The following is a 15,181-nucleotide window of genomic DNA, read 5'->3' on the forward strand; positions in this document are numbered from 1 at the left end:
TGTCGGTTATGTCCCCGTGACTTGCGCGAGGAACAGTTATCCTCTATCCTCTCCGCCAATCGGAAGCAATCACGAACCACTGTTATCAGGAGAAATCACGAATCACACAAATATTTATGTCAACGTAGATGTTCTTGGTTCTTGCACAGACTTAATGGTGGTTTCCCTACGTTACCGACACAGCACAACTAACTTACCCACAGAAACTCTACAAAAAATCCGCAGTAGGTGTCGCGACGGTTCAGAATAACGGTCGAAGCAATTCAAAAACGAGAAATGGCAGAAAGGGGTTTGGACACTGTGATTACGGTGAAAGAAACTGGGTCTAGAAAATGAATAAGAGGTATTTTATAGATCGTACAACCTGAAATAATAAGGTTTTTTCATTGGGAATGATTTGGTGGATAAGCAAGCCCCCTGGTGGTGGTTTTCAGAAAGGGGTTGGCGCAGCATGCGTTGCCCGTGGCGTTTAGGTTCCGAGGAAAGGAAACCAGTCGGATGCTGTTGCTCGAGCAGCTCGGATGTGGTTGGCAGGCGATTGAACCATCCACCACGGTTGCACGTTCTCTGCTTTCTCCTCGCGATGTCGTGCTCTCGGACGTTCGAGCCTTGAGAAACGGACGTACCCGCGTGCAACCCGCATGATCTCGCGTCGTCTTCAGTACATACGTGAAAACACGGGTCGGGTCTACCGGGCGCCAGATTCTCGAAGAGGCGGAGAGACCTCGTGATAACTGAACGTCCAGACAGAGAGAGATAGAGGGACGTCCAGGGTGTGCGTCGCCAAGAAGACGTCGCGTACCCGGTCCCGGCTTCTCGGCGACCGAATGTGAGAGACACAGGATTTTAACCGCGGCGCGAGTGCAGTGTGTTGTTGAGGCTGTGGCCAGGACTCGGCGAATTTAACCCGTGTGCGAATCAGCAAGGTGTCGACGGGATGTCACGCTGACGGGATTCACGGTGAGTTGGCTAGCTTATTCGCTGTCTCTTCTGTTCTTCTTCTCGTCTATCTTGGCTCCTTCTCCTCTCTTGCCTCTTCCGTTTCTGGAATTTTAGCGGCGCTACCAGAACCGATACCCGTCCAACCGCTTCCTCCCCTCGCTCCGCCGCCATCCCTGCAATTCCTCTTCGCGGATATATGTATATATTTTGAGGTTTTGTTTACGATCCGACACCGAAATACTCTTCTGCTTTCGCGGATCTGAAAAATGATCCTCGGTTTTGATCTCTGGTATCTAGGCCAGGAGACGGGCAGCAGGATTTTTGTGGATATTTGTTTGCGATGAGACAACGAGGCTAGGGGCTTCGCAAATATTTTGCTGCTATGGGGATGGGATAATTAGAGATCTAAATTGATACACAGGGATTGATATTTAGGCCATAGACCGTGCAGGAACATTTTTATGGATACTGCTAGGTGAGGGTTATTGTTTCGTGAATTTTTGTTTACGACGCGACAACCGAAATATGTACTCTCCTGCTTTCGGGATCTGAAAAATGATCCTCGGTTTTGATCTCCGGTATCTAGGCCAGGGGACGGGAGCAGGATTTTTGGGTTTCGAGGATTTGTTTGCGATGGGACAACGAGAAACAAAACTTTCTGCTTTGGGTCACGAAACTGATATCTAGGCCGTGGACCGTACAGGAGAATTTTTGTGGATACTGCTAAGTGAGGGTTATTGCGGTGGAGGATTTGTTTGCGATGGGACAACGAGGCTGGGAGCTTTCCAAATATTTTACTGCTTTGTGGATATCACAATTAGGGATTTATGCTGGTCCCGAGATTGATATGTATACTGTGGAACGTGCAGGAAAATTTTTGTGGATACTAGTCAGTGGGGATTGTAGTTCCCGTATCTCTGGGAGGTTATGATTGGAGATAACAGTGCTGCGGAGCTCTGTTATCACTGGGATTATTTTCGGAATGGGTTATCAGTGCGATAAGGCTATGGTGCTGTTGTACCATGTGATGATGTTTCGGTGGTTGGTGGTGGGGTGATTAGGGTGTTTTTGGCGTTTTTGCTACAGCTTTAGGATTAAGGGAAGATTGGAATTACGAACATATGGAGAACACATTCTACATACGTTCGTTTGGTTCATTCTGTAAAATATGTATACGTTTGCACCACGCTGCTAAGTTGCACTTCAGAAAATGACAACAAACATGGCCGCCAGATACGCGAATCTGTGACCACGTGATGTTGTTCCACTGCGGATTTAGCACACCTAGGGATAAAGATCAAATTGATTCGATATTAGGATTGAAATGACTGTTTCAACGCAGTATTCTACGTTTGTATAAAAAACAATACAGCCCGCTGATGATTTATCGTGTGGGGGACCGTTTCGCGGCAAAACAAATTCTTTATTTCGATCGTTTCCGTCAATTTGGCAGCGGAAAAATGTTCTCGCGGATTATTTTGTACGCTATCCGTTTAGCCAGCTTTTATGGGAACCTGGCGAGTGAAGTCGCATTCTTATCGCGGATTCATCAAGTTGGAAGACTGCGGTCGCGTCAACACATGCTACGCGTGAGTTTCTGTCTATCTATCACGCTGTTTCGCATATTTCATTCCATCTAGACTCGGATTGGATTCCCCATACCGACAATGGAAATTTTATAAACATTTTACTCGCTTCTATGCGGGTTGGGTGAGAACGGAGGCTTCCTCCATTGTTTAGCGAAAGTAGAATAAAAGTAAGTAAATCTACATGAAAATTTTGCAGTACTTTTGCAACGTCTGTCCAATGAAATTCTTTCAGCGCGTACTAAAATTTGTAATTTAATTTTGAGAAAGGGTTGGAGGGGTTCGATCGAGGTTTGGGTGAGAATGGAGGCTTCTCCTCCATTGTTTAACGAAAGGTATGCTGCAGTAGGGCCACTTGTGAGGGGCCGAACGAAGAAGAAGGTCACTTTATATTCGGTTCGGCGAAGGTATGCCAGTTGAAATGAAGGCATCGAGTGAGTTAGACCCGACGGACCGGCCTGGTCGGCCTACATACCCGGCATGGAGCGTGTGTTTACCAATTTCTGTTCGCGGGTTCACCTCCGCGGGACTTTTTTCATTACGGAAAGTGTGTCGCCGCTGGAAAACAGCTCACGCACCGACTACAGAATTTTTCGAGTGCCCGCGAGCGCCCCCGGTCTGCTCTCCATGGTAATTTCATTCCGGTAATTAATTTGACAGACCGGCGATGGGCAAACTGTTTTCGCGACTGGTCGTTATCGAAAATCCGGTGGCCTGCAACGGTAACTGCAACCTTCAGCTCCCTTGATAACAAACTTCCCCTCCGTTAAAATATACTAAATTGTTAACCCCTTGCCGTATAATAACGAGTCTGGCTCGTGACGAACGCTTGAAATGTAATCTGCTAAATATGAAAATGTTACGTCTTTCTTTCAAGACGAAATCAAATAAGTAAATTAGGTGTACAATAGATACAAATTTTCTAAAAGGCCACGAAGAAAATCGTACGAAAATACAAACGTGTTCGTGTATCGCTGTACCATAAAGCGATGTTTTTTTTTTTTTTAGAAAATCCAGTTACAAAATCCGAAAAAGCGAGTTGCTGACAGAGCTCGTGTGAATCGCGATTTTCATAGCAATTAGACTGAACTCTCGTTATTCGATTTTCCATTTTCCGTCGGCTCAGACGTGAACGAGACGATTTCGCCGAGGGCCAGCAACTTTTTTCGACCGTTTTACCGAAATAATAATTTTTCTCCTGCAACAATTTGTCCGCAGCGGTGGAAAAGGTATCGCGCGAAACGAAACTGCGGTGACAGAGCAAGTGTGCGCGTGTGCGTGAGTGTACGCGAGCGCGTGCACGCCGCAGGAAGTCAGTCTTTTTTCCCGTTCGAATACTCCCGAATTTTCTTGTCGGAGACGAAGAGATTGTTCGTACGAAATTGAATTGCGTATCCCCACCTTTTGGCCCACGTCCAAACGACAACAACGAAAACCTCGGGGACTGTCCGTGGACCGAGACGATTTAAGGTGAGCGCATACTAGAGGGAAGGCCAAAGCCGCCGATGGACGTCCACGCGGGAAGAAATCTCTAGCGGGCCGACGGCTCCACAGCAGGGAGCAGGGCTCCCTGAAAGAAAGGTCCCTTTCCCTAAAAGAGGTGGGGAGCCCACGGAGACCTTTTTTTCTGCCACGCACAGCAGGTAGCCCTGCTCCCTTGCCGCATGGTCGTCCATCGGTGGCTTTGGCCTTCCCGAGACTATCTGCGGCCTTCCCGCGACCCTCTAGTATGCGCTCACCTTTAAGGTTGAAATTTTTTGCGCGGCACGCAAGCTCAAAAATTAGAGTGGCACCGATAAGATCGCTATGAATGGCGCCTCTGTTCCGGAGGCAAAATTGCGAAACGAAAAGCGAAGTTTCGCCTCGAGGCTCCGCAACAATCTCTTGCTACGATTTGTTAGATCGTTTAGCTGGCTTGTACTAACAGCGTGAAGCCGGTCGTGCTAAACAATGTTTCCTCGCTTCGGAACAGCGAAAGTGTAATGCTCCTCCCGAAAGAGCTGCGAATTCTAAAAATAAGGGTGCAACGGCGCACGAGACGTTTTTGTATCGTTGCATTGAATGACGACAGAGGCCGGGTCCGTTCGTCGACCTATTGGCACGGTCGTTGCATTTTCGCAACCCTGTGAATGCACCTCTGGCTATTTCAATTTTTTCCTTTTTTACCAATTGAATTTTCCGTTTATTTATTCGAGAGACCGCCCTAATTCGCACAACTCGAGTTTGCGACTGTTTATAAAATGAGCTTCGAGAGCCCCTGTTATATGTAGAATGTAGAGGCAGAGTTGGGCAGAAATTTAATCAACGACTGACGACTAAATTTCTACTTCAATCGTTAATCGCAGTTAACAATTAATCTTCTAGTTTAGTCGTTAATTGCGGTAGAGGGTAGTTTCCCGTCCGCGATGACCTCTTTAAAGTCAGTCTGCGATTTTTCTTGAGGAAGATAATTAGCTTTGAATATTCATGGAAATTCAATAACCGAGATAATTGCTGATGTTTGAGAACGCGAAGCTCGCAATTATGGCAAGTTTCACAGCGAGTTGGGGGCAATGCCGGGAGGAATGCTCTCGATGTCAGTGGGGGGTGATCGTCCTCGGTAGACAGAGGAGTTAGTCGGTAAAGGGGGACATTAGTGAATGAACTGTGGAAAAATTGCTTGGGCGCGCGCGCTGCCGTTTGCTCGCGTGCCGTTTCGTCGCTTTGTCGAACAAGGACCGCGCGGAACAAAGAGGAACAGAGTATAAAACAGAGTGGAACAGAGAGGAAGCGGTGTAATCGATAGGAGAGGGCACACACGTTGTTTGCCCGCGGGTTCGTGACGGGGGACGATCGCGAAACGATCACGCAATCGTTTCGATCCCCGACACAAACCCGAGAGGAACAACACCGAGCGAATTATTTCATTCTGATGGGAATCCATGTCGAATTACTAAACAATTTATGCGCGTCCCCGGTGTGTCTCGTTGTCGGAACGAAAAAACTGCTTACCGGGGGAATGCCTTTTGTTTCAGGTGGAATGGCCTTGGGGCCATCGGAAAGTTCGCTCGAAGTGTCTTGCAGGTTTGTATTTTTAATAATAGGGAATTTTGTTCGAGGTGAGGCGGGCTGATTCCTTTGAAAGATTCACTAGAAGCGTTCTGACGGTTTGCATTTCCGATACAGGGAATTTCATACGAGATAAGGAGGGATGAATGTTTGAAAAATTTACCAGCTGCGGCTGATCTACTTGAATCTTTAATATGGGAAAGTTTGTGCGAGGTGAAATGGGCCGATTCCTTTGAAATATTCACTAGAAGTGTCCCATCGGTTTCTATTTTCAATGTAGGCAATTTCAGTCGAGCTAGAATGGGCTGAATCTTTGAAAAATTTCCTAGATATGCTTTCTAGAAAATCCGATTCTTTTTTCTCGACTCGATAGAATCCACAACGAGCGTCGTAAGCAAGGAACCTTGAGGATCATTAGCGCTCAGCTCCTCGGAGTGATTAAAAGCGAAGGATCGCTGTTCGAATCGCCTGCGTAGCTATTATTTGGTTTTAGACATTGGGTATAGATCTGTTATACCATGACCGAGGTTGCCACATTTTTCACTGGCAATTAAAATGAGTCAGCGGCAGCACGCAATGTTAAACGTGATCAGTTCTTGATATTCACCGCGCGCGATAGTCTCCCTTCCACGTTTCACGCTAAACAGCGTTTACACTGACAGCAGGAGTCGCGTCGCAATCCTTTCCGACTAAAAATAGCCGGAATAAGAAAAATGCAATTTCGTATTAACACATTACCGACCGGTGATTATTGCATAATATTGAAAAATCTATGGTACATGGCTAAACATTTTTTAATGGCACCTTGAATAGCAACAGCAATTTTTGTTGTGAACTAACAAGTCACCCTTAAGAACGTCATCTAATAGTTTCATTTAAGATTGCAATATAAAGGAGGATTTCTATGCTTTCTTTTGGTACAGCACAAGTATCACAAATTCTATTAATAGGCTTCCGGTAGGTAAAGTGTTAAGAAGGTGTAATTTAATATTTTCTATCGCCCGCTTGTGAATACCGATGAGGATGCTTCCGCGTCTGGTACAAAACGTTGAAAAACATCAAGGAAACGGAAACTCCGGCGGAAAGCATGGGTGAATATTTATCATAGCGCCGGCGGAGCCTTTATCCAGAAGCAAAACGAAAGTAGCAGGAAGCGGTCTTATGCATAGAATCCGGTTACCGTCAGACGATCGGATGCCTTCGGAAATTCCATTACAATATTTAAACAAATAGTATTCCTCCGCGAGTGCCGGGATATCGACAGACTCGTTGCTCAACAACACGCGCGCTGCGTATTCGATCAATTGCAACAGTCCCGGCTTCAAGGAGAATGGAAAATAAAAGAATGCGCAGGAAATTCGTTCGCGATTCGAGTTTCATTATTTTCGTTCGAGCGTGTCGGTTAGGTTCGACTGTAGTTTCGAAAGAAATCTTTCGGTATGTATAAGAGGGATCTATACATCCTCGGATTGTAACTAGAAAGGAACTAGAATCTTATTAGATTTTGGGTCGAAACATGGGTTTGCGCGCCTCGACTTTTTGTCCTTATTTGTGCAGATTTTGGGCTGGGTGAGGACTCATTCTATAGCGGAAGGTTAAATACAGCGCGCTCTGTTATGGATTTGACGAGATTATGTTTATATCTAATAATATGAGAAAAAATCGAGAAAAATAACCGCAGATTTCAATGTATTTTTCTGTCTCAAAGAGACTTTTTTGACTGATATGATGAGCAGAGCGCGCCGTAATGAACCTTCCTCTATCAAATAAATCTTTGTGCAGCTCAAAATATGCTCGTATAAGGACAAAAAGCCGAGGCGCGTGATTTCATTCACATTAGCATAGATTTCCCCATGAAGACAGAGGTCCTCTCTGATGCAGAGCCAGTCTAGAGACAATTTTAGTTCAGCTATTTTAGACGAGATGGCGCCTAGTCAGGAGGACTGTCAATCAGTGCTACGATATTGTGCAACATTTCACTGCTGCACTGCTGTCAACGTGGAATCATAGCAAAACTGACACAGACGAGAGAGAGAGGTACATATTCTCATCGATGGTACTAATATTAGTGCGACCTGCCCTGTATGACGGCATTCGCGACGAGCTGAATAGAATATGGAAATAGGAAGCAACTCCATGTCGTGCTCATTAGGCAGTTGCGTGTTTATCAATGTTACCAAACTTTTTTTCTGCACAGAGGTTGATAACATTGATAAATACCCCAAAATCCGAGGGTATAGATCCCCCATAAAATCTTGCGTGTGCTCTTCGAATTGGCCCCGGGGCGCGTTTGTTGGCCCCGCCCCTCGGACGGACCCGGTCGGAGGTACATAATGGGCGAGAGTGGGTTCTAGCTCGAAGAAGAAGCCCGAGCGAAAAATAGCCGACGTTCTCGGCGGCATCAATCACTATTACGCCATTATGGTTGATTTTCTGAGTCATCCGTTTCTCGGGCGACGCGACGGGTTGCAACGAACTCTTCGCGGCGCGGCGCGGCGGTGGGTCGTTAAGTATTTACCCGAGAGCCGTCCGGTCACGGGCCGGCATGCATATTCCATCCGCGGATGACGCCAGAGGTCGGCTAACATCCTCGGGACGACCTTGACGGTCGTTGCCGGGGAGAAGCTAGAAACGGGGACGATCGTAAGGTGAAAGCTCTCGGCCTTCTTGTCTTACGTGGCGGCGAAGTTGAGCGAACGATAATGACGATGACGCTCAGGGACGTCGCTCTTATCTCTCTTTCCCGCGAGAGTCACGCGGTGTTTCCGGCCCTGGGATATCCCGCCTCCGCGAGAACGAGAGATAGTTAATCCCTGCGATCGAAGGGAACGAAGAAAACGCGGTGACGATCGGGCTTGGGATTTCGAGAAAGTGCATCCGGACTAATGAGGCTGCGTCAAGAAGGTCGTGGAAACGTGTGTCCCTGTTAATGAGTGACGGCTCCGCGCTGAGGAGCTATCACCCCGGCACGGATTAGCGCAAAGGGCACGCCCCGATTTAGTGCGAGCCTCTAATGAGGCTGTATCGGAAGGGTAGAAAGTTTTGTTAACGAGTTCCCTGGCAATTATCACGTTCGACGAGCCGCAGACACTGATCTCTGCGGACTTACACGCCCCGGTTTACTGTGCGACAAGGTTCGAAAATGCATTTCATCATGTGCATTTATCACGGAAATGAATATTACAAGAATTTGAAAATACTATTATATTATTTTCAACCTGTTAAACATTCTATCGCCAAAGGAAATCAACTTCTACTACGCTGCACAATGCTCAACTACGGTGGAACATTTTTATTTTGCATCAAGATCCGCTGTCTACCGATCAGTATGATCGATATACATACATAGATGCCTCGGTTCAATGCGTGTGTAACAAGGTTAGAAGGTGAGAAGGTGAGAAGCATTAAAACGATCGGAGGTAGAAAGTTTTCGTGAATGAGTCACGCGGATATTGGATTTTTACGAGTCACAGTAGACTCGCTGATTAGGGGGATATTCCCCGGACTACTGTATGCAAAGAGCGTAAGTATGGTCATAAAGATCGCTCGGATGATAATGCGAATGCTAATGGGGCGATGCTAATGGAGATAGAGTAGCGCACGTTAAAACCGGACACACTGACAGTTCTATGTATTTCTATGTCGCCTACGACGTTGTCCGATTCCCGACGTGTTTGGACTGATTCTAATAAAGAGAATGCCGGGAATCGATGCGATGCGATCCAAGGTCAATGTCAAACGGAGATCATTGCCAGAGCCTCGGCGGGTAGGTGACGCCAACCGTAGACATCCGAATGTAACGGAGACGTTCGCCGAGGGTCAAGAATCCTCTCTCGGAGAACGTTTCTCCTCCCGCATTCGCATTCGCATTCGCAGTCGCGCGTCAGGAAAGTGTGCTAAAGACTCGGAGCCGTGAAAACGGGGAAAGTCCGCGACTCTCGAGGCACTTTCTTCGTCTGGTACCGAGAACGCGCGCACATATAGATATATGTATATACGTGCGTGTAGACGCGGTCATGCATCGGTCGAAAGTAAAATCTGGGTGTCAGTGGGTCGCGGGAGACGTTGCACAATCGTTGCATCATCGGCGGCGCGGAGCGCGTCGCTCGTTATCTCGGGATCGAGATCGCGGGCTCGTTATCTACGCGAGAAAGAGAGAGAGGGATATGGCACACACGTGAAAGTGGTCTCGGGGCGGCATGGGAACCTCCGTCGATCCCAAGGATCCAGCTACCGGGTGGATCTAATTGAACCGATCGAGGCACACGCACACGCGAAACACCGCCGCGACAACGACGAGGCGAGAATCGGCAGCGGCAATTACTCGCCGCGAACTTGTGGGATCGATTGTTACGTAGCAATGCTGTCGGCTCGAGGACCTGCGCCCGCGATACCATCGCGCTTTCATTATTGTTGCCGCGCTAATAGAGGAAGTGCTACGATTCTTTTTTTAATGAGACTCGGAGCAGGCGCGTTCGTTTTTCGCGGGGATGTTCAACAGCGTTTCGGCGCCGTTTCCTCGTGGAAACTGTTACCGGCCACCTGGTGACCGTTCGTGTTTACAAGAATCACGAGAATCTCGAAGCACAGGGAATGTATCCCTCGGTTTCAAGCGCGCCACCCCGGAGCGACGTGTTCCCCGAGGGTTGAGGGCGCAAACACAAGCGGTCTATTCCGTTGCGTATCTACCTGGTTGAAACGGCCGGTAAATGTGGAAGGGATGTGCACGGCGAGTTTCTCAGAGTAGAACGCAAATGTGGCGACCGCATCAGAGCTAATGGCGGTGGCCGGTGGGCTAGCCAGCCCGCAGAGCCAGCGGACATTTGTGAAGGCTCGTGGAGTCAAGTGGAGGCGGCAGGGAGCGATCGGGCCGGGTGTTTGACTCTGGACACAGCCACCCTGGTCCCTTGTCTACATCCGGCTGGTTCCCTCACAGCTGTATCGTCAATTTATTGCAAGAGACAAAGCGCGTTCAGAGGGTAAGAGGTAGGAGGTGAGCGACCGGTCAAAGAGCCACTCCAGCGTTAGGGTACCTAGAAAAGGGAGAGACGGAGAGACGGAGAGGGAGAGGGAGAGGGAGAGAGAGCCTGGGCGTAATCAATAAGGCCGGAAAAGAAAATAGAATGCCCCGTCGTTGCGAATCGTCGTCGTCTATAGTAATATTCGCCCCAGGGCGCGTGACACCGAACATTAAATTCCGGATGACGCGGATCGATTTGTTCATTATCCGCGTCTCCCTTATCGCCGGCTAAACAGGCATTTTTAAACCGATGACGTATGTTCCCTGCGAGGCTGCCCGGCAAACATAAATCCCAGCACCACTGCCAAGACGGCCCTGCTCTCGCAGCGGGTCCCAAGCCTCCGTGTACCCCCGGCAAACACCATTTGTCCTCCCCGAACGCTCCCAGCGGGCCTCCGCGTTGGTGTCTCACTTTGGTGTTTAATCTTTCCTGGCAACAACTTTCTCCATTTTGGTTATTTCTCGATTGCCACAAGTCCCATCTACATAGGGGTCAGTCGTCTCGTTCCCGAGTTACAGCGAAGTTAAAGGGTATTTTAGTTTCCAAGAAGAAACAGCAGGTCATAGAACGCGATTACGCTGCTACCGTGAATTCTACGGGACAGTTAACGTTAACAGCTTGCAGGAAATCTAATAATAATAATATTCCAGCCCGGTCCCGTACAAGTTAGAGCCCGGGGCGCACGAACTCTCTCGAGCCCAGACCAGATGTCCTCGACTGACGGACAGCGACGCGCACGCAATTTCTCGACGGTTCTCTCCTCTATCTTTTATCTTTCTCCGACGTACACGGCAATTACACCCGCCATTGCCACCGCGGTTCACTCGTTCAGCGGACTTGAATATTAATGTCCGACTCCGACGCGACGGCACGACGCTGACTTGGGACGACAGCGGCTGGAGAGACGGGACGACGCACATCTGGCGTGATCGCGCTAATTGCAAACGGAACCCCTCCCTCGATGGAACGAAACGCGATATCTCCGGCGACACACCGCTCCCCCATGGGAGCTACATTAACGGGCCGACCCGAATTCTATTATTGCCACGCTATTGTTTCCAAGCCTATTGCCTTCTCGAACCCGCGGCAAAATCAATGCCGGCCCCTGGACAATCGGAGCAGCAGAATCTGACGCAGCAGCCGCTGCTACAGTAATGCCTCGATATTGGTGCACGATGTTCGTAGAGAACCCTCTGCGACAAACTCCAAGTCGGTATTTCTTCTGAACTCCTCGACAAGAAATTACGAAAAAAATCGTGAACATTCTATAGAACAGCATACACGACAGTGAATTATTTCAGAATTTTTCAAAATCCGGAAACATAAAATTATCAATTTTACCACGTTTTTATTAGCTCGCTTTCTTGTATGTCTGTTTGTTTGGTACAAATTTTGCAGTTGATTTTAAACTAACTTCCCGATGAGCTAGAGACTTGAAATTTTAAACATAGCTCAGAACTGGATGACAATGCAATATTAAAAAAAAATTTTTGAAAAAGTCTATGCGTTTAGGAGATATAAATTACTAATAAATTTAACCGTTACACGAAAAACGTGGGGCGCAAGATAATACATAGTAAGGAGTGTAGAGAGTAGCTACCGTTGAGAATGTTCATGCATCAATTATTTATTGCATGCGCCCCACGTTTCTCGTTTTAAATCTGACAAGTATTTTCATAGCTATTCAAAATTCACAATCACAAGTTTTCAGGACTATCTGTACGGGGTTGGGAATCTGTATGGGGCTAGAAAAATTATTTTATACTTTTTAGTCCGTTTTTTTAAACGTGGTGTTTTAAAAAAATTATTTTATACTTTCTAGTCCGTTTTAAAGACGTGGCATTTTTTAAAAATTTATTTTTATTTATTACATGGAAGTTTTCAGAGTGTATCACGTTTATACATATGTATTATGTGCTGTGTCTCGTCGTGATTATCAATGTGTATTTTTTTTGCGGATTTTGCGAACGGGTTAAAAAAAATTGGAAATTTCTGAAAGGTGTTTGCCACAGACCTGTGGAAGCAGGGAAGGCTTTTTCCCGGAAGAATTACGGCCCGTATCAAGATCCGCAGGCACTTTTCCAACCAGTTGGCCCCCTTGACAATTTTCCACCGCGAAAAAATGGCCCCGGCCCGCGCTTAATCGATGCGGTCTACGTTGCACCGTCCTTTTGACGCTCGCAAGCGGTTTCAGGCGAAGCCTCTGTCGTAGGACAAATACCACAATTTCAAGGTTCACTGGCTATACACTGAACCGCGGTGGAAAGAAAAAGCTCAAAGACTCCTGTCGGAGTTCTTTGTGCCAGCGCGCGGTGGCCCTGGAAAAAAAAACGAAATGGCTTTCGCATGGTCCAGTTGGTCACCGGTGTCTCACAAATTATGGATTTAACACGCTCCTTAGTAGGCGTACCAGCGTGTCCAACTCGCAATTAACGCGTTCCCTCGTTTTTTCCGTGGTTTTTCTACTCCGCCTCTCTTTCCCTCTTGCGCTCATGTTTGTTGTTATAGCGCGTTCTCTCTCTCGCTCTTTCTTGATCACAGTTAGGGCCGAGCTTGACGGTAGTCGAACTTTGGAGAGCGCATGATTAACGAGGAAAATATTGTCGCACTTCGCCGGCGTCGAGGCGATTCATCATCCCAGTTTAACCCAAACAACAGACGAGAACGAGGGTTTCTGATTGCCGTACTGGTTCCTGGGTCTGTTTAGACATACCCAGTCATTTTCTTATAGCAAATTAAAAAGAAAAATTATTTTTGGAGGTCGCCCGCACCCGTATCTTCCACCGAATAACTTTGTCTCGGTTACCAGAAATAAGAACAAAGGATTTGTAGATGTTCGATTTCATCGTTGAGACCATTCGTTCCTCGGTTTTCCGCGCTCATGAATGGAGCGCCATGAGTTATGGGGCTGCCATTAGTCACAGAGTCGGTGAAGGAAAGAAGGGGGGGGGGGAGGGAGGGAGGGAGAGAGAGAATCTGAGAGCCAAAAAGCGTGAGGATCGGGCTCGTGGGAGGAACGAAATATGGGTCCCGAATATAAGCAAAGAGAAACGACGCCGGAGGGGCAAGTTTGGAGGGAGGTCTCCGCGCCCAAAAGGATCAAAGAGACCAAAGCCAGAGGTAGTACGCGAAGATTAAATCAATAGAACCCGGCAACTGGGACGAGAGCGGGCTTGCGACACTCGAAATAGCCTGATCAAGAGGTATAATGAAGCAGCTGGTCCGCTGGGAGTGTAAACAGAAGCTAACTTCACCCTCACCCCGGGTGCTTTTCACTGGATCTACGGATCGTACGATTCATCAAAAAAACGCTCTGCGACCTTTTTTCGAGGGCCGTATTGGATCCAAACTGCTCGTCTTTCCATTGAAATGGCAGTTTCGGGCTGACTGCGCTGCGACTTTAATGGAAATGGTACTTAAGCACTTGCAATACGCGTTTCTACCCGTAAAGATGAAAGTGGTCTAAGTGAAAATTAAAAAGAGAATGAGTTGATTTACTTATTTAAATCATTTTAAAATCTTTTATTATGTTTACAACAAAAGACTTCTCTGCGAGACTATAGTATTTACGAACAGTGTGACGTATCCAGTCGTCAGAAATGGCGGAAGTCACTGCAAGGACACCGAAAAATGTACGAACGGTTCTGCGGAAGAGGAAGCATTGAAGATATTGGTGTGTACCTTGAACTGGTTTGGGGGGGGGGGGGATGCTTTTGAAGTTGTGCGGCGGTCGTTCTGAGAGATTGCCCCGGATGAGAAATCTTCCAGAGCGGTGGATCGGACAGCAGGTCATGGCAATTTGCCACTTGTGCGTCCACCACCGAGAAGTCTCCCGATTTAACACACCCCTGCGACCTCTTTTATGGGGTTATATCGGGCCCGAAGTGTTCCGCTTCTCGTTAAGGTGTGTCTGTTCGTATTAATTCATTTCGAACAATCCATGCAAGTGACCGCAAAAACGGCGTTTTGATGCGATTTAATTAATTCGGCACGCAACGCGACAGGAATAAATCGGCAATTAGCGTGACGATAACGACCGTCCCCGTGATTGTTAATAAAAACAGCCGGAATCACGGTCAGAGCGGACCGTTGCCATAATGGAGGTCATCGCCTTATCGTTCGCGTGCCGCTTATCCACACGTTTCGATGTTCCGCAATGCGTTTTGCGAGTCGAGAACGATACCGTTCGAAGAATCGTCACGTACGACACGTCGCGGGGATTATTGTCTGCAAAAATAGCCATACTTCTTCGCGAGAAAGTTGCTGAAATAAGATATAATAGAGGACAGGCACAAAAATGAATGGAAAATATGATAAAACTCGCCTCTCTATCTCTCTATCTCTCTCTCTCTATCTCTCTCTATCTCTCTCTATCTCTCTCCATCTCTCTCTATCTCTCTCTATCTCTCTCTATCTCTCTCCATCTCTCTCCATCTCTCTCTATCTCTCTCCATCTCTCTCTCTCTCTCTCTCTATGAGATGAAAGATAGTGAAAGATCGCTCTACGAATACTGTGCATTTATGGTGAACCAGAAGTGAATAAAATTATATAAGGGTGTCGTGGCGTTGAGAATAAACGTAAGG

Source organism: Lasioglossum baleicum, chromosome 2 (assembly GCF_051020765.1).
Source record: "Lasioglossum baleicum chromosome 2, iyLasBale1, whole genome shotgun sequence".
In the NCBI taxonomy this organism is placed as follows: Eukaryota; Metazoa; Arthropoda; class Insecta; order Hymenoptera; family Halictidae; genus Lasioglossum; species Lasioglossum baleicum.